General features: G+C 39.8%; 1 long non-coding RNA gene across 1 annotated transcript in view; it reads left to right on the forward strand.

The window, feature by feature from the left end:
* Positions 1 to 20,349, forward strand: part of LOC129784801 (uncharacterized) — a 116,517-nt gene that overhangs the window by 83,739 nt on the left and 12,429 nt on the right. Inside the window, exon 3 of the long non-coding RNA XR_008747896.1 lies at positions 19,514 to 19,662. This is a non-coding gene — a long non-coding RNA (uncharacterized LOC129784801). The remainder of the gene's footprint in view (positions 1 to 19,513; positions 19,663 to 20,349) is intronic.

Genomic DNA, 20,349 nt, shown 5'->3' on the forward strand with positions numbered 1-20,349 from the left:
TCTGTGAAAGGGAAGATGCAGTGTTTGGTTGGGACTCCTTCTGGCATGCCTTGCAAGGAGGGCTTTTCTTCCCTTGGTGAGGTTAGAGTGCTGTTGCTGGAGGGAACGCTCTAGCTATCCACTTATAATTTGGAGGGGCTATTAAAAGAGTAATTAATATTAAAGATTAATACTACATTTTAATTTTTTTAAATAATGGTGAGTCTAATTCTGCAGCCATTTTCTTTCTTTCCATGTATGCGTGCATTGATAGAAAATTTTATCTTGCAGGAGAAATAGAGGTGAACAGTTTACTCTCAAAGGCATTTTGTAGTGCTTCACCTAAAAAAGTGTATGTCTGAACAAAGCAAAAATGAACAAAAAAACCCAGGACTGAATGTTAGTTGGTTCTTTGCTGCTGAACGTGGTTTTTTATGTATAAATGATGTAAGCATGCAGGTATACATATTGGTGTTGTATGCATGCCACGGATTTACAGTTACTATCCTGTCTAGCAGTATGGTGATACCAACTGGATAAACTGCTTTTCATGCATTTTTGTCATTAATCCAGCTCATCCGTGACTTTTCTAACATGCAAAATTTTCTGTTACCTCAGAAAGGTGGAAATCTAACAGAAAAATCATTATCTACCACAAATATGTTTTAATACCTAAACAAAGAAGGTACCTAAAAAAGGAATTATAGTAGTTGCAGCATTCAGTCTTGGATCAGTGGCACAGTTTTAGGATCCAGTAATTTGGTGGCATAGAAACTGGGAGTTTTATTCCGCAAGGGGTACTCACTTGAGTGCAAATTACAACTTCAAACCTACAGAAGTCTTGAGATAGCAAACTTTGGAAAATTTTAGCATCTCATTGTGTAAGAAACATTTGAAATATTTTTAGGGCATTTAACACTTATTAGCACTGTGATCTTTGCATAGCAAAACTTTTGGCAGCTACAATGGTTTTTAAATCAGAGACTAATGTAGTGCCTGGTAAAAATGCAGAATGGCCTAATGGATTCTTAAAATAGGTTTCCTTCTGCATATTAGGAAGATTTTTATATTAGGAAGGTTTTATGTTAGTTTGTGTCAGCATTGCACGACACAAGGAGACTCATATCCATAATTTTGCTTACGCCACAAATGCCTTGTAGTTAAATATACTGTGGGTTTAAGTATCTGAAAGATTATTTCACAGGTACAACTCCCACTGATAGTCGGTGAAGGCCCGTTGCCTGCTGCCCCCCAGTTACACACCTGCAGTTCCTCTGTTCAGTGTGCATTCCTGGTGTCAGCAGGGGAAAACTGTGAGGACTGTGTGATTCTGTTTCTGCAAGGAAGTTCTTTGCCTGCCTCTACAGCACAGCATTTCAATTTGATGTAGCTCCTGATTGCAGGGAAATGTATAATTGTACAGCATCGGCTGGTGATAGATGCTATCACACTTCACTCTAGCATGTCAGATGTCCAAACATTTGTCTGAGTAATATTGTTAAAGATTCTATTGTTATCATAGTTTATTCGTTTCTTGAAAGAATTTTAAAACAGAAAAATGAATTCACATACTAACTGCTAACACATTGTCTGAGCACTTTTGAATAGCTGCTGGCTACTGTCTTTGCATATAATAATATATTGGAGTTCAGGCAGAATCACCACATTTTTAGAGATTTATAAAGGTAATCTTTACAGAAGTGGGCTGGACTGTTGGTGGTGTGTACTGGCCTTTGCAGCCTTCTAAAGGCAGAAGATGCTTTAGTATGTTATTTTATAGACAATACACACAACAAAACATCCTTTGGCACTTCAAAGTTGGTAAGTGAACCCCTTGAATGGAAGGTTATAAATCCACAGTATGCTTGTAGCCTTCCGATGTGCCCTAAAACTTCTGTATCTTGCCTAATTTCTGCCTTCCAGCTAGTAGTTGGCAGGGAGGACTCAAAGCCTCTTGAGGGTGAATGCTTGATGCATACGTCACTAGCAGGCTGCTCTGCAAAAGCTCTGTGTGAACTGGGCATGCGGGTTGCCATCCTTCAGTGTGTTTGAGTTCTGCTTAGCAAAGGACAAGTGGAAAATGAGTTACTTGCAGAACTGTTTTGTGGAGTTTCGGGCCATCTCAGCAGGGGCTCTTCTGCTGTAAAATTATGCAAATAGACACTGTAGATAAGTTGTAAACTAGACAAGATAGACATGTTAAGGTGATGGGTGACAGTACTTGAACAGGAGGACCAACATGAAAATTGACTTTAGCTCCGTATTTTTGGGTGCATTGGAGGGCAAAGACAGTGTGTCTCAATTGACCAAAAATTAGCAGCCAGGTGGTCTAGGAGAAAATCAGGCTTTTCCAGAGTGGACGTCATGTAACAGTACTGTGCAAAATACAGCATTTTATGTTGACAGTGTAGTTGTTCTGGCTGAAGATGCTCTTAGGTGAGGCCTATTGAGCTGTCATGGTCCTGAGGATCTTCTACACAGGGTATTTATAGGCAGAAGGTGGAGGTGTTTGCAGGTTCGACATCATAACTTCCTTGTGTGAAATAGTGTTGTTTATTTAGTGTCTTGTATTGTGGAGAGAGGGTGTTTGAGGCATAATGTGTTTTCTCAGAGGCATTCTGTCACTTGGAAAATACTGCAGTATCTTTCAAAAGCTGGTTTTGTCCATTTATAAATTGTTATACTCAGCCCTTAAGGAAAGAGTCTGAAATACGAAGGAAAACACTGTACTGCATTTTCCCTTTTAAATAATTGGTAGATACACAGCCCATCCCATGAGTTAACAAAAATAAACAGTTGCATGAGTTTTCTTTCCAATATTTTTTTTTATTTGTGCCTGATCATCCCAAGCAAACTCTGTTGTTTTGATGGTTGCAAATCTCAACGTTGGTATCGCTTGACCTCACACAATTAACATAAAAGGGCATTATTTGCCCAGCAGTGCTGGAACTGCTGTGTGTCTTCGTCTCAGGGTTAGTTTAGACTTAATTTTTTTAAAGAAAAGGCGCCATATTTGGGGGGAGCACTCTTTGATACCTCTGTTCTCCCTCCCCCTCCATTGTTATTTATATTTACCAATATTTGGATACCTTAAGGTTGGAATAACAACATGTGACACTAAATAATAACATACAGCTCTGAAATTAAAGAGAACTCTGAAGTCAGAGATACTACTTTATTTTCATATTGTTGCCGAAATACTGAGCTTATTTTAAAGGCAGCGTTTTAATTTGTTTACTTCTTAGTCTCTCCTTCTTCCCCATTTTGCTTGTGCAAAATGATTGAATCTGTATGATCATGCATCCCTTAGTCACATTCCTGATTCACTCCTGTCATCATTAATCAGTCTGTTGTCCCTCGTATTTACTAGTGTGAGCATGAAAAAAAAAAAGAAGGCTGCAAAACAGCTGCAGTAAAACAGACAAATAAATACAATAAATTGAATCTATTTATAAACATCAACCCAACTGGACAGATATCGCTCCTCAGAGCAAAGGCAGTTTTACCCCTCTGCCCTATTATGTCCATTGGCACTAAATATGTTCTGAGAAAACACGAGGAAAGATAACTAGCTGTCTGCAAAGTTGAGTGTATTACTGAACAAGTATGCAGGTAGGTAGCACTGGATGACGGTGCTCTTGATCTCACAAACATCATTACTGATAATATATGGGCAAGTTTTCCAATTTGCCCTACACTTACGCATTTAAATCCCTGACTTAGGACATACAGGTCTCCCACCTTCTCATCAGCTCCTACAGAGGTGGTAAAGCCACAGCAAGTTACAGCTGTGCATTTTAGTATCTATGTGAACAGCTTTTACATGAGTCCTACTTTGAGAATGAATGGATTAGTTTCTTTGACCAGATGCGCAATGACAGTCCAGTTTTCCCCTCCTCTATTCTCTCCCATCCCGTACTTCACAGGGACGGGGTTCTAGTCCCACATGTGGCTGTTAGTGCATCCTGAGACTGATCAGGAACTGTGACACATCCCCAAACCATTATTATTGCTCCCAGCCTTTCCCTGCATTATATTTCTCCTCATTAAATGTCATGGAAATGTAAGTTTTCCAAAGCATACCCTAGCACAATAGCACCCTAAAATTAAGAAGGGATCTGAGGTAGTCCTGTAGTGCTGATTAGTATGAACAGTAAATTCTGGAGAGCAGGTAACAGATAATTAATGCCAACTAAGACACACACACACACCCTTTCTTTTTTTTTTTTTTTTAAAGTGACTGGAAGTTGAAAAGCTGTATAATGTACTGCACTCTGCAGTCCTGTTTTTCAGACCTTGGCCACTATCTTTGCCAGGTTTTTGTTGATAAATAGAGACACAATCTAAAAATGTTTGACCCACAGTTGATAGACACAGCCATTTTTTCCTTAAACAGTTCCCTTTCTTTTGCATAAAATCTGTGTAAGAGCTCAAATATTCATTACGGAGCTTGAATCTAGGTATTAGCCACAGATGACTTAGAAACAAGTATGAGCTTGCATTCCTGAACTGCATGCTCTGCTCTTCCATACCAGATGACTAAACTGAATGACATCTCAAGCCCAGACATTCTCTTTTCTCCAGCAAGGTAACAAAACTACATCAAACATCAAACCTCCCCTCACAGTGGTATTTGCCTCCAGCCTTGTCCATGCACTGCCCAGGTCCCGTGCCGATGTGGAACAATCTTATTGTAGTTGAGTTACAGGTGTTTACACCAGCCCAGCAAGGGATCTATCTCCTCTGAAGTCTGGGAACAGTGGGGAAGCCGCTTTCTGTAGTTTGCTTCATATGGGTTCTGCTTTGTCATTTTGGTAGCCTTTCACTTTGCAGCTGAACAACCGTTTCATTGTGTGAAATCCTGAGTCCTTTCAAGTCCTAAGGAGTAAAGCCATTGATGGAGAGGAGCACTAGACCTGTAGCCCTGTGACAGTTCTATACTGACATACATTTGCTTTGTATCCCAACTTTCAACGTTCTTCTGAGCCTCAGCAGACAGGTGTCCGTGTGGTGCCTCTAAGGTCAGCCACTTCTGGCAGAGGGTTGGGCTCTTCTGGCAGGAGGCCTCCTCCCGGAGAGCCCGGTGCCAGCACCTCTCTCCGCTCTGCTAGGAAGCCTGAGCTTTCACACCCCCGCGCCTTGGCACTGGAGTAGTGTAGCAGAGGGAACGGAGCAATTTCGCAAGTGCTACTCAGGCTCTTTCGCTTGCTTCAGGTGAAATAAAATATCTTAAACAACATACATACCGGTGAGACAGAGAATCCCGGTGAGGCTTACAGTGGAAGAGGAAGCTATATGAAATTCCCTTGTGAGCTATACACTCAGCATCTACGTGAGGTTTTTTCATGCATTTTACTGGGGAGGGTGCTGGAGGGGAATGGAAAATGTTTTAGAGTGTTAAGTTTCTTTATGACTGTTTTTTCCCCATATATAACTTTCCACCTTTTTGTAATAAAGCATACATGAAGAGCAGATCAGATGAAAAAGTGATTACACCCTGTTGTAATGCTGAAAATATGCTTATTCAGCTAAATGTGTTTTGAAATACTGGCAAAAAAGCAGCCTGCAAAGTTCAGGCTGGAAGCAGTTTACATAGTTTCTGAGACTATTTCCTCAACTGTTCAATATATCAAGAACTTGTAGTGCTGCAGCCACTAGTATTTTTCTGCCTCTAAAATGTATCTCAAGAACAAAAGCTATTGTTTCAAAGTAACATGAACTTGCTCCCCATCTACACATTAACAAGAATAACTGAGCAATAACTGGATTATTTTTTGTAAACAAACCTTACACATACCTGGGTTGCTGGGTTTTTTTCATCTTATGGTTTCCTATTTAAAAAATGCTGAACTCAATACAGTGAGTGTGAGAATACAAAATACAAGCACCAAACTGAAGTATTTTGTTGGTTGGTTTTTTTTCATTTTCTGCTGTTACCAATGTAGAGAAAACATACTTCTAAAGATTTTTATCTTTTAAACATTTTTCTTGCAGAAAAGGCATATTGAGATATTCCATTAAAAAATGATCATGCACTAACTCAGAATTTGGGGGGAACATTTCAGAGTGAAATTTTTTATATAATATATATAAATATATATTATATATTTTATAAATAGATATAATATGGAAAATATGTATTTTAGATACTTTAGAGAAGGAAGATGTTTAATTTAGTCAAAAACACGCTGAAGTTTAAGTGGTTTTTTTAAAGTAATATTTAATGGTTTGTAGCTGCTGTTAACTATTCTGAAACATGGCAGAATACCCTTGAAGTGCTACTTCTTCAACTAAAACTTGAGATTGTATTTTACAAATATGTAAGATTGCTTTTTTTACTTATTCTGTAAAAAAGGCCACTGCCCTAAAGGCTTGATAATCAAAGTCTTTGTCTTTGCTCAGCACTCAGCATAGTCAGGCCCACAGTCATAGTCCTGGCACACACTGCAATATAAATGTTCAGTAATTCTGGTAACTTCACACGGCACAGTATACTCCAGTTCCCTTTAAATGGTAGGGGAAACAACTTCTTAGAGTTCTTAAAAGGGGAGTGGTGTTGTATCTTGAGTGAACAGAAAATACTGGATATAAAAGCTTCAACTTAATTATTTAAATAATTGCCCCGGTCTTTCCCAAATAGTTGCACTTCTCTTCATTTTCTGCTAATTGCATGTGCAGACAGATTCAGGCAAAACATCTGTGGAGGCTCTAAATAGGAGAATTTCCTACAAAGCAGTCAAGTCCCGGATGAGTTTTGTCCTGCTTTAAGCTCCTTTTCACTCTGAGATTTGAATCCCTGTTAGCACCTTTCTACAGAAACAACACACCATTTCATAGGTTCTGCCCGTAGTACAAATAATACAGGAATATATAAAAGCCGTGAGGCTTTCTGCTGCGAAGTACAAGCTGAACACAAATCAGCGTGTCATCTTTTTTGCTCAGCGAAGAAAAAAAATCCCTTGTATTTTGTAGCTTTAAATCTTGATATCATAAAATTTAAAGGTGGGTAAGATCTTGTTGGGTTATGCTGTGCTGTGGTTGGTATGTTCCCTCAGACTGCACCATGGAAGATCCATAATTCTCACTAATCTTCATTCAATGAGATTTCATCATAGAAAATTCTAAGTAGGTTTAGGTAGGATGGCAGTTTCTGGATTAAAGATAATACATCTTAAAATAGCGAGGCGGAAATATAAAAGCAAATCTAGAAAAGCCAATAAGGCATGAATCATTCAATAAAATAAGATCTAATAGTAGAAGTGTATTACGGTAGAGTTAAAGTAATCTTTGATGTATTTTTTTTTCATCACCTGTTAGGTTTTGTATATAAATTCAATAAGTTGCAGCTCCTGGAAACAGATTTTGATTCGCTAGATTTATATCTGCATGTGAGAGCTTTAATCACAAGTATATTTAGATTGGGAGCAGACCAGTACAGATTTATTTTACAACTGACACAATAGTAGGAGTTCCATACAAGCTCGTGCATGGCTTCCTGGCAGATGCATCTGTATAAAAACCAAACAGGCAGGATGTGCTTGGCCACTTTTTCAAACGTCAGAATAACCTTAACAATGCAATTGAATTAACATTCTTTAATTAACACTACTTCACCCCATTTTTTGTTATTTTATTTTAAAATAACTTAAAAATGTATCTAGACTAAAAAGATGTGGAAGGTATCTTTTAGCATTAGCATGCATAATTATGTGGAAGAAAATAATGACATATGACAAAAGGCATAAACATTGCTTGCCAAGCGGTCCTATGCTAGAGGTGAATTAATAAAAATCCATGTTGTGATAACAACGAATGTTGTGAGAGAAAGAAATAGGCGGTAGGAAATAGGTTAACACTTAACTAGATCAGTTTAAATTTCTGGGTTTTGTTTCTTTTTTAAATATTATTATTTTGACTTTTTAAATTAATTGAACAGAGGACTGTTGGGGTTTTTTTTTTCCACTTTCACTATTCTTCTACTCAGGTATCAGCCTTACTTCCCAGAAATGTTATGTCTTGTTCCAGAATATGTGAATGCTGCTCTTAGATGGTTTAGATAAGAGTAGTATGACTTCTATTCAGAGTATAAACCACAGTTGAGTGTTTGGGAACCACATTAAGAGGGAAGCTCCAGTACTTTCTCATCTCTTATGCACTTTTTTTTCCCCACTTACCTTTTCACCTTTCAAAATTAGCAGTGTGCATTATAAACAGCAACTTTAACTCCTAATTTTTCTACTTTTTCTTCATCAGATCACTTACTAGATTTATTTTTCCCGAATTATGAGAGTTCAGGGAGGTGAGTTGTACCTTTTCCAAAGAAAAAGACTTTTAAAAATGAAAAGTTTAATCAGAAGTAACCTAACATTCTGTAAGAAAATGAAAGAGCTGCTTTCACATTCAGGTTGTTTGGGTTTTTTGCACTGAAAACGTTCACACACTAGCCAACAATTTGAGCTGGTTTGGGACTTTTCTTTCATGTAGGACAGCTAGGATTCCAGAATGTGATTTTAGCATGGCTTTTTATGAGTGTGTTTCTTGAGAAGTTGTATAAGAGTCTTGAGATGAGGCAAGAATGAAAAAATATTTTGTAGGGGAGAACTTGAAATTTTCATTTCTCCAGATCAGAGGAGTGCCTTCAAAATTATACTTAAGTCCTTTACAAATTCTGTTTGGACTATCTGAACTGCTTCTCTCCTGCAGTCATTTTTTCAGCCTTGGTCAAGCTTGCCCTGAACAAGATTGGTTTCAGATTATAGCACTGTACTAAGAACATTTCACCCCAAATGGTGATCACTATTCCACTGGGAAGATGCTGGTCCTTGTATTAGAAACCATGTTATCAACATTTTGCCCATTACTGTCATAGTTTGAGAGTAATTTGTGTCTAGTATATCTTCAAGTGACTGCTGCTTCACTAAAGCATACTGCATCCCCTGTTGGGAATGGGCATCTGACCACACTTTAATTCAAGGTCTGTGCTGTTTGCATCATCATGTGATGATGTAGAAGTTTATTCTTCCAAAGACCCAGCCTGCCTTTTGGTGCTCAAGGTCTTCTGTTGCTATGAAAAAGGTTATTTATGGTTAGATCTCTTTGCAGTGAGTTCTTACAAAATCATTCACCTTGAAAAACAATTTTCTTTTCAAATACTGTCACATTTAACTTCACAACTTATGTTTCCTGTGTTTTTTTGGATTTATTCCACCTAGAGTTTTGCTTCCATTGCTAGTTAAAGCAGTAGTGCAATTGGAGTGTCTCAGAGATACCTGTAAAAGTTAACGTTGGCATTCATGTTAATACAGGTTTCTTTGAGTCATGATTTTCAGCTCTAGGCAGTCTTTCAAAACACTTAAAATATTCAAGAAACAAGGATGAAAATTCAGAAGATGCAGAACAAACTGAACAAAGTGCTACCAGAATAATAGTTATCCAAAATAACAACGAACTCTGATACTGATGGACAGTAAGAGCACTGTGGCCATCCTTGTGCTGCCCTGACTGTGTATCCTCCCACCTCTGGTAGCGTAAAAGAAATGTGCATTCTCAGCTGTCTTTCAGTCTTCCTTTTGTGTGAAATTACAAGGGAAGTTGATGGCGCTTTGGCCTGGCAAGTGTTTTTGATAGTCACTGGGTCATGTGAGCACTTGTCCTCGGTGCAGAACACCTGACTCAGTCCACGTGGACCACTGAGCACTCATCAGTTGCAGCGGCTGGGAATCATAACCCATGTGTGCTGTAGTCCGCTTGAACACAGAAAAGGGAAGGCTCAGCAACCCGTGGCACCTCGCCCTAAGGCACTACTGGTATTGCCAACTCCACAGTTCAAAACCCAGGAGTCACACCTCCCCCAGATCTTAATATTTACTTCAAACAAAGATATTAAAGGGTCAAAAATAGTTTTAAAAAACGATTTTATTTTATGTTGTGTTCTGACACTATAATGCTAAGAAAACAAGTTTTACTAAACTGGAGCGATGGGAATTGTTACATAACCTCCCAACGCATGGCAGTACTTGCTTTAAAACATTGCTTTGCAAAGGAGGACGTGTGTGTATTTGGCAGAAATGCATTAGGTCAGGTATTTTGGTTTTTTAATACTCAGATTGTAAGTCTGTTAATTTTGATTCCTCATACTCTCATTTGGTTGTGAACTATGGCAAGCACTTGGCACTGCCAGGGAAATCTAGGGGGAAGGTGCTTTCAACATCCAGTGCCAATACATGCAGTACTTCATAAAGCCAAGTAACTTGAAAAGCCAAGTTCTTCATCTCTGTTTGGGCACCCAGAATGGATGGGATACTTGTGCCAGATTATTACTTTTTAAAATGTGGGTAGTCTCTCTCCTCCAGCTCACAGTATTACAGTGAAGATAAGTGAGTGCATCTCTGAGAAGCATTCAAGGACTGCAGTGGTAAGAAGTGCCACAGAAAAACTTTGTAATTCAGGCTCCAGTTTGAGGAGCATCCACTAAATAAGACGTGGGGCTGCACCTTGTTCAGCAAGGAGAATACAAAATAGAGTAGCTACTAATACTGGTATCATTTTGTTCCATCCATTTAATGAAGCTGGGACCCAGCAGTAAAGATGGAATACAGGCCTGTGAGACTTGTATCATACAAGGTCTGTATACAAGAAATGCTGCTGTACAGTAGATTTTATTCCTGTTTTTTTCTGTTTGATTCTATACTCTTTAATCCTGTTTGAACAAGATTAACCCTTGTTTCAATACAATTTTAACACATGTATGCATGTGTATGCGTGTGTGAACGCACATGCTTGTGCATGTCATTTTTTGCAAGTTAGGGGGGATTTTAAACCAAATTGCATAAGCAGAGATTTTATCTTGTAGCAGTCTACTAACATCCAAATGAGTCATCAGGAGTGGAATATTCTGAGCCATCCCACAGTGCTCTGCTACTTGAGCCAACTGATGGAAGTTAAGAATATAATTTTCTATTTAAAGCACCTCCATAGAGAAACAATACAGAATTGCTGGTGTTTCCCTCTTTTCTCTTGACAATGTTCTGGCTTCTCAGCACTCTCTCTTGTCTTCCTGTTCCCATTTGCTTCCTCAGCCAAGAAGTCCAGTTTTTTCTGCAAATAGTTGTAGCTTCCCTGCTCAAACTGAGAGTCTACTCCCACTTTCTGCACCCAGCCTGCCTCCCTTGTTCTGCTGGGCTTTGTCAGTTTGCTGCTGTTCTCCTTCCTTCTTTTTCTTCTGTTCTGGTTTGATATCTGTAGTTTTTCTTTAGTGAAATCAAACAACTTCCACTAGGCTGTCTGGATGCAAGCAGGAGGAATATTAGAGCTAAGGACACTTGTGTTGTGGCACCCAGATGGGTGTTTCTGATTGAGCCTACCTAGTTCAGCCATTACAGGGCCAAATTACATAGTTCTGGAGTATGTGGCCATTTTATGTGCCATCTCATCAACCTGGACAGCTGTGAGAGGAAGCAGTACGTTTAGCGAAAGCAAGATCTTTGGGAATTCTTCCTATTCAGCAAGTCCCTAGCAAGTGTAAACGAACTAAAGTTTTCAAACATATACAGCCTGGTTAGAATGAAGCAGCAAAACCCACTTCTTAACAGGCTACCTCACATTCTAATCTCCGCTCCAAACATGGGGATGCAGGAGCTTCTCAAGGAAAAGGTGTCTGTAATTTGGCAGCGTGGACCAAACAATTGATGCTTTGATAGGCTCATTCTTGGAAAGGTCTAAGCCATTTGGCTGCAGATTTTCAAATAAGTTATCCCTGAGGCACACACCTGGTGAGGGAAATTTTCAGCCAAACAGTTTAAGTTTGGCAAAGTTTTTAAGCGACTGAAAATGCAGTCTTATAATAGGAAGTATCTGGCAATCATAGAAATTGGCAGTTGTGCTAGCCCCACCTATAATATTTTTGGATCATTTAGTAATGTAGTGAAGATTTTTAAGGGAGTATTTTTTCCATTACAGTTTAGTAAGATACAGCTGTGCAGCTTCCTCATACTCCTCTGAGCTACGAAAGCATAGAGAGATCATTTTAAGCCAGCATGGCGAGTGTGGATTCACTAGCCAATTCCCATAAGCTTTGTAATACTGCAAAGTCTGTAATTGAACATGTATATAAGAAACGAGAAAAAACATGCTAAAATTGTTACCAACTTTTCCGGTTTTCACACCCTCAGTATACCTTTAATTATTTTAAAAACATATGTTTACATGTTCTAAAAATTATTTTAGAAATAAGAAATTAAAGTCTTACTGATATGTTCCATGTGTTTTGTATTTGAGTATTTGGTTAGTATTAGCTCTGACAATGTCATGCTACTTCAAACAAGAGAAAAGCAGTAAATGTACAAGGACACTGGTAACAGAAAACGTTTTGGTATCTGCAGCTTTCACTTGTAACAAAATACTTGATACTTGCTCTTGTGACCAAGCAAACTTCGTAAGAGAGAGCAGCAAGCTTTTTGTTCATTTTGAACTAGGTATTTATTAACATTTTTATTGCTAAAAGATTATATCCTCCAAAGAATTCTGTAGCCTCTAAACCCAAATACATATCTAAATAGTTCAGGCCTGCCTTTGTAAGTCTTTATGGGCTAGGATTTGCTCAGTATGCGTTTTGTTTGTTTACTTTTGGATGCCAACTCAAGTGCAAAACATTTGGGTATAGCGTGTTGCTCTTCATATTGCACAGCAGACTGTACTTTATCCTGATGGGTGAAGAGGATGAACATTTTCTTGATGGTGGTAGTTACAGAATTATTTTGGTAAGTTGCCCAGTGTGGCTTCAGGTATTAGAAGGATAAACAGATTACACCCAGTGAAGACTTTTATAGAATGTTGATAGCAGGAAAGAAAACGCAAACATTTGTCATCCCTGATCAGACCACTGGTGTTTCAGCTTTCTCCCTAATCTCTGTCATTGGAGCAATTACCAAGTGGTTTAGAGGAAACCGAGGGACTCTGCTAGACATGCATATATTAATGTGTAGATGGGGGAAATTTCTTTCCAATACCAAGCGTGTAGTGGATGGTGTTAGGGTCCTAAACCCGGGGCCTTGCAAATGAATTTGTTTCGTTTTGCAGCCTCTCCTTTCTGACCTTGCTCAGAACATTAATTAATATGCTGAATAATACTAATGGGATTATAGCTTCCCAGGACGAACTTGGTACCAGCTTGCAAACTGACCATACTAAGACGCTGAAGCATGCCTAGCCTGATTCAGACCTGGAGAAACTCAGGTTTGCTGAAGCCACCTGACAAGTAATAGCTGGAATTGATGCTCTGCAAAAAAATATTTTTTAACATGTCAAATGACTATGTCTTTGGTTTAACAAAAGAAGGTGGCTTTAATTTAGTGGACGGTCGGTCTATTTTGCACATCTCCCAGACAAATCAAGTGCTCGTCTGCAGAAAAAATTGCCAGCCTTTGCTAATGCTGCATAGCACGAAGTATTAGCCAAGGAAATGGAAGAACGGATGGGGATAGATACCCGATCAAACTGGGAATAACTGGATTTGAGGGAAGGGGAGGTTTGCAAAAATAAAAGGGTTAAACCGGCGAGCTTGGGGTGGGCCGGGCAGCGGGTCGGGGCGGCGGCAGCGGGGCCGCGGGAGGTGCCGGTGCCGCCGCCTGCAGCATCACCCCGGTCACGTGGCGCCGCGCCGGTCGCCCCCGGCGGGGCAGGTGCGGGGGGCGCAGGGCCCGGGGGGGAACACGGACTGGGGTAGTCCCGGCCCCTCCGGAGCTGCCGTGCCCGCCCGTAGGCCGGGGGGGGCTGCCCGCCGTACGGGGGCTCGCACCGCTTGGATTCCCGCAAGGCTCGCAGGGATGCTGAGGAACTACTGGTCGGAAATACAGCCGTTCCCTAGGAGGCAAAATAAATACATAAATAAATAAAATGTAATAATCCGGCATCTGCTATAGTTAGATCTGCTTGGGAGAAACAAAATAATGTGAAGTTTAGGCTCTCTGATAAATTGTTAAATATTTTGATTACTGTATACAGCGTATTTATTACTACGTCGGGGGGCTGCGCGCGCGTTAATCACAGCGTTTCACTGCGAAATATTTTCATAGTCGAGCACTCGGAGGAGTCAAATTACACATTTTACTGGGTTTTAATTGCAATATTTCTTTATATAAATAACTTCGTAAATATTCTTTTAACCTCGCCGCATGAAAATACATTCATTTACAATCACGCTAAAATTTATAAGCATTTTTTTTTCCCTTTCCACCCCAAATGAAAAGCTAATGATGAGTGGATTGCAGCAAATTCTCTTCATTAGTTCGTGGCTATTCAGAGCCTTGCAAAAGAACTCACGTGGTTGCCTAACTACACAAAAATAGCAGAATTAATATTCCCTCCGAGTTCCCAGGCAGCAACCGGGGTGGGGGGTGGGGGTGGGGGGGTGTCCCTCGAGCCCCCGGTGGCCCGGGGCGCGTGGGAAACGAGGAGTTAAAGCGGGGCAGCGGGTCCGCCCGGGCAGCCGCGCAGGCCTGGCCTCTTTCGCCTTCCCCCCCCCGCCTTAATTAATCATACGCTGCTTCACAATTTAAATATGGAAATGGCGAGCCATTCGCAATTATTAATGAGCCTGCAGGCTGTCCGGTGGCGTTCGGAGACAGGCCGTGTCAGCCCGCGGGAAGCAGCATGGCATCGCCTTTCTGATGTGTGTGAAATTCGTCTGCACAAAGGCTCCTCCTTATCTATGCGCAAGCTAAATAAATAAATAAAAGCTTTTGTTTGCCAGGCTACTTGCACATGACTGTTTTGACTAAACCACTCCACGTTATTTTGTACTTTACAGTGCCTAGAGAGGAAAAAAAAAAAAAGGGGGGGGGGGGGAGGGGGGGTGCGGGGCGAAGTCCCTGAGGCTGCCGGTACCTGCTGCCGGCCGGGCGGTGCCCCGGGCTGATGATGGGGCGGGGGGGGGGGGGGGGGTCCTTTTAACATGAGAAAAAAAAAAAGAAAAAAAAATTACCCCCCACCCTACGAGGTACCAATAACAGCGCCGAACAATAAACTTTGCCCTCGCCTGACACCCGCCTTGCGACAGGCGGCTTGGCACGCTGCCAGCTCCTTCACCCGATAAGGCTGGGCAGGCGGCGGCGGGGACAACATGGCCGATGCTGGCTGCCCGCTCCCCGGCGGGACGGAGCGGGGCGGCGCGGCTCCCCTCGGCTCCCATCCCCTCCCCTTCCCAGCACCCAGCCGGAGGGGATGGCTCCGAGGATTCAAGCGGCAGCATCCCTATTTATTTATTTATTTTTACCCCTCACCCCCCCCCCCCCTTTTTTTTTTTAACCTCCTTTTCCTGCCGCTATGTCAGCTATCCATTCAATGCAATGTACCACTAGGGTTTAAAAAAAAAACAAAACAACAAATCAGTAACGGGCAAGTAGTTTAATTAGTCTGGATTTTTTTTTTCCTTCTTTTTTTTTTTTTTTTTTTTTTTAGAGCCTTTATAAATGAGGAGCGGTCCAAGGTGGGAGGAGGAAGCGAGGAGCGGAAGGGACAGGGAATGGGAATGAATGGTGAGGGATAACAAAGAGTCAGGTGCAGTGCTGTACGTGCCTTCTCACGGTTGCTTAGAGTAATTTATTTTTTTAAACGCTCCTGTAGCCATTAAGTAAGAAAATGGAAAAGCTGTGGAAGCGAAAACCAGGTTTCCAACGGCAGCTACAGGCAGTGAACGAAGCGTGTGCATTGTATCAGGAAGAGCCCATGCCTGTAGTGATGGAGAAGGACATACCATCCAGTTCTGCGGGACTGCGATACGTAAAGATACGCCTGACTTTGGTTTTCCCGCTCCAAAATAGCCTGCTGCTTCACTGGGTGAAGGTAAAATCCCTCTAATGCGTTTTTGCAAGTTTGCCATCTTAGATAAGAGTGTGACTTTGATGTCTTGATGCAGTTGCAAAGTGAAACAAACCGGGGCAAAGCCAGGGATCTCAGCTACAGCGGGGGTGGTGGTGGTGGGGAAGGTCAGGATGTGATAAACACACTGAAAAATGGCAGGAGAATAATGTTTACTTCTGAATATATGGCCTGCTGCCAGGTTGGCGCTGGTTTTTAGGTTAGCAGAGGTTGGAGGAAGGGCCAGACTGAGGCGTGGCTAGCTGCTGTCAAGGAAAAAAAAAAAAAAGGCTGCAAATTGCTGTTCTCAGCTTTTTTTCTCTCCTCTCCTCCATCCCCGCCCTCCCCCGAAAAAAGGCAGTGCTTTCTCTTAAGGCCATTAAAAATGATGTAGAGTTTTAACCATCTGCTGTACCGGGTACTCTTTGCTGGTGCTGCAAAGCTTCCCTTTTTGTAAAGGGAAGACACTGCAAAGCTTTCCAAATAGAAAACTATTTTTTTAAGCATTTAAATATTTCGGGAAATAGTGTCTTTAAAGAAAGATTCTTTTTAATTGCAAATTGAGAAATGGGTATTAACAGAACTGAAGCATTTTTAGCCTATTGGGATGAGGTTCTTTGCTAGAAGGGACACAGGTGTACTGCTACAGCACAGGATACCACGGGTTCAGAAATGGTAGTGTGAGCAATATAAGACTTCAGAAATGGACAGTGATAGAAGCTGATAATTTTTGTAGCCTTGTGGATTATTTTTTTTTTCCCAAGGCTTGCTGTGGAAGTGTGCGAGATGTAGCTGAATGCAGCAGTCATTTCTTGCACTTGACCAGCTGTGTATGTACGTATGGGAGTAAAATTATTTAATGAGTAGCAGGGAGACTAGCAAAGGGATCACATTGCTGATACGGCCTCCTCAACTATAGGTATATGTCCAGTGCACAAAGGAAGAATATTTGTAAATAATAACATATGGAAGAAATGCTTTTGAAGTGGTGAAGCTTAAAGGAGAAAATAGAAGGAATCTTTAATGTGGTATTTTTACTTCTCATAAATTAGATTAACACTTTAATTGCCATGAACAGCAAATTAAATATTTCACATACTCATAAATCAGAATATAATGTTTGTCTGGAGTAAGAGCTAAGAAAATTGGAGGTTATTGCCTCATAATTCATCTACATATTTAAGATCAATTAACAGGTTATTGGAAAAAGAGATTGTAGTGAAGTAGTTGGGGCATGCAGTTCCTTTGAAAATGAAGTTTGGGTTTTCTCTTTCAAGATCTGCAAGTACTAGATTGTTACCTAAAGCCACTGATTATTATTTGTAACTGGGAGAGCTGCATTTTCTTTAAATGAAATGTCTACAAATGAATGTTGACAAAGGCATTTACTTTCTGAACCCAGCATAGAGGCCCAGTTAAACCTCTTCATTCAATTTTAATAAAAATAATTTAAAAAGAGACTGTATTATAGATGTCTCGTAGGCTAAGTAAATTTTCTTATTAAAGCTGAAGACTGGGGGCTGTATTTTGTCACCTGTTGCCTACCACAGAAAGGAAAGGGGGTGGGGTGGAGAAGCATTTACTGATCACAGAAGCCTTTGCACAGAACTTGCTGCTTGTCAGTTCATTGCCGTTCAGTAGAAAAAATAGCCTCTTTTTTTCCTCCAGTTTTAGGTGCCACGCAGAATTGTACAGTATGCTTGCTTCAGATAGTGCCAGAGAAGCATAATGAGGTGTTTAGTCACAATTTGGATGTGGTGTTGGTAGAAAACAGTGCAGGACTCTGGGCTAGATTTTGAAGGGAATAGTCCTTGTAGTCCAAGGCTGCCTAAATCCCAAACTTGTATCCAGGCAATACTGAGACATTAAATTCTCTGTTAGCTTTTTGTTAGGCTGTTATCTCTGAGCATTTTGCTTTTCTTGCAGGGTCTTCAGTATTGCTGGGGATTTTGGTGTAGTGGCTTGGTTTTGTTTCGGTTTTTTTCTGTTAACCCTTGAATTTCTGTTTGCTCCCTTTCTTGCAGAGCACCTTCATAAATACAAATGCAAACAGTTTGGAGTAAGTGTTTTTTTCTGATACAGAATATGTGGATGGGAGGGCTTTTCGGGGTGAATCTTTATAGATGTGTAAAATAGTAATGTGCTAACATTTTTCCCTACTGTGCATTTGGATTTAAAAGTCAGTGTTGTGTTTCGGAGCACTCCAGTATCATGAGAGGTGTGCGTATTTTGCAGTTTAAAGAAAAAAGATTTCTGTGTGAATTAACGTGTCTACAGATACTATAGTATTGGGATTATTCTGCAAGTTAATTGTATTTTACTATATAATACAGTATTATGCAGGCTATGTGCAAAATACAGCGTTGTGCAGGCTTTGAAATTTCAAAATTGTGTATTGGAAACCTATTAGGATGTAGGACTATATGAAACTCAGCACCTCTTCTAATAGTGAAAGTGTATCACTTGTTTTTAAGAGTTTTTCTGTGGGTATGGAATCGTACATGATGAATAATATGTAGTAGGTCCTGGGATTACAAAATTATTTTGGATTTGGCATTATTTAATATACTACCTGTAATATATGTTGAATCCCCTAACACACATCTCAATATAACCTTTACATTTTTATTTTTGTATCAGTTTGCTCTTTCAGCAAACATAATAGTGAAGCTGTGGGTTCGGGTAACATATCTAGTTCTAAATCTAAATAAACAAGCAGCTTATTTTAATATGTATTTCACAATCCTAATGATAGCTGAACAATATCATCTTTATGTAGTCTGCAAAAAATTGAGCTTAAGTTGCAGAACCCAAAATACTGTATTTTTGGTTTGTTGTTGAATGCTGGAGCTGGTTATTTGACAAGAAGTGGGTGTTTTTTGAGATACTGGAAAAAGTCGTTTTTATCACTTTGTATTCATATTCAGTATTCTGTGGTTAAATAGCATGTGAAATATAGTATAATTACAGTGTCATTTAAATAATGCATTAAAGCCAGCAGATGATACAATATGCAAAACAGTTTATAGCAACAGTTTCCATGTAGTTCTATGTAGTGCTGAATTATTGATAAAGTTGTATGAAATAAAATAAGAAGTAAAGATGTGTTGGGTGATATTTGCTATGCAGTATCATTAGTAACGGTGCTGAAGATACCGTGATCCAAATCATTTGATGATCTGGGTGAGATTGAGTGATACACAAACTGGGAAAGTTTTACTTTTTTGGTTTGTTTTTTAATTAAATAAAGTCAGAGTTAAACAGATCTGCCTGACTTTCAAATCCATAGAATCCCATGGACTGAATAGACAACCTCTGGAACATCTTTCGAAGCTTGCCTTGTGTTGGCATCTGTTACTGTTACAAAATACACAGGCTTGTCGGAAGATACTTTGAAAAGCCTCTGATTTGTGAATTTTGCTAGTACCAATGGAAGACATGTTATATTAAATTCTAAAAAGAGATAGAGGGCTCGATTCTGCTGTCAGCATAAAACACTTTTTAATTATGTTTCCTGTGATTTGAATAGAGAGCCAAATCAGGCCTACCAAATTTGTTTGAAAGGAAACCGAAAATACAAATACGTGTGTGCAAATATATTTGTTTTGTTTCTCATCTGCCTATTTAATTCAGCAATGTGGTATCTGGTGTCCATTAAAAATGTATTTTTTTTTTTCAGGGCCTGGCTTAGAAAGTGTTTCATGGTCACTGGAAAAAAATGAGGAAGAGGAGGGTGTGGCTGCCGCTTAAGAGGATCTGGCCCTGCAAACAGGCACTAGCTTTTGGAGATGCGGTCCTTCATCATGGCAAAACGAAGACTTCTTTTAGGTAAAACATATTTCTTTTTTTAATTTTTATTTTGTAAATCGGAAATCAAGTAGGCTTATAATCTTATTGTTTCTTAATGCATATTTGTGAAGGACGGTCAGTTGTCCTCACTTGAGTTCGGTAGATATGTTTGCGTCTTGTTTTGCCCCAGATTTCTCAACTCTTGGCACTGATTATGACAAAACCAACAAAAACTAATTCCAATTATAGAGTAATAAGGAAAGTGGTTTGATGTCTTGTTTATTCTGAATATCCAAGAAGGGACTGGTCCTGAAGACTCTAGAATGTGTCTTTACCGTACCCACTTCTCAATTTTTACTTCCATGCAGTATGCTGCACCATTAGCCCCTGAACTGGCACACACACACACACAGATGTTTTTGTCCATAGTTCTTTATATTATGATAATAATTACAGGATCACAAAAGCTTGGAATGAGACTTTGGGATTATTTTCAGGTAACAGTACTTGTGTGATAAGATTTTGATAGTATTCCCAGTAAAACTATATATATTTTAAGACATAGTCTACCCTTTTCACAAGGGCTATTTGCAAATAATGCTTATATACAATCTTAATTATGCATAATGGATGTTTTTTCTGCAATGGCATAGTTTTATCACTTTTTTCCCTTGGTTGCTGTAAATGTTGCTCCTGCAAATGTATTTTTAAAATGTGTGACTTTTG

Source organism: Falco peregrinus, chromosome 6, assembly GCF_023634155.1.
Source record: "Falco peregrinus isolate bFalPer1 chromosome 6, bFalPer1.pri, whole genome shotgun sequence".
NCBI lineage: Eukaryota > Metazoa > Chordata > Aves > Falconiformes > Falconidae > Falco > Falco peregrinus.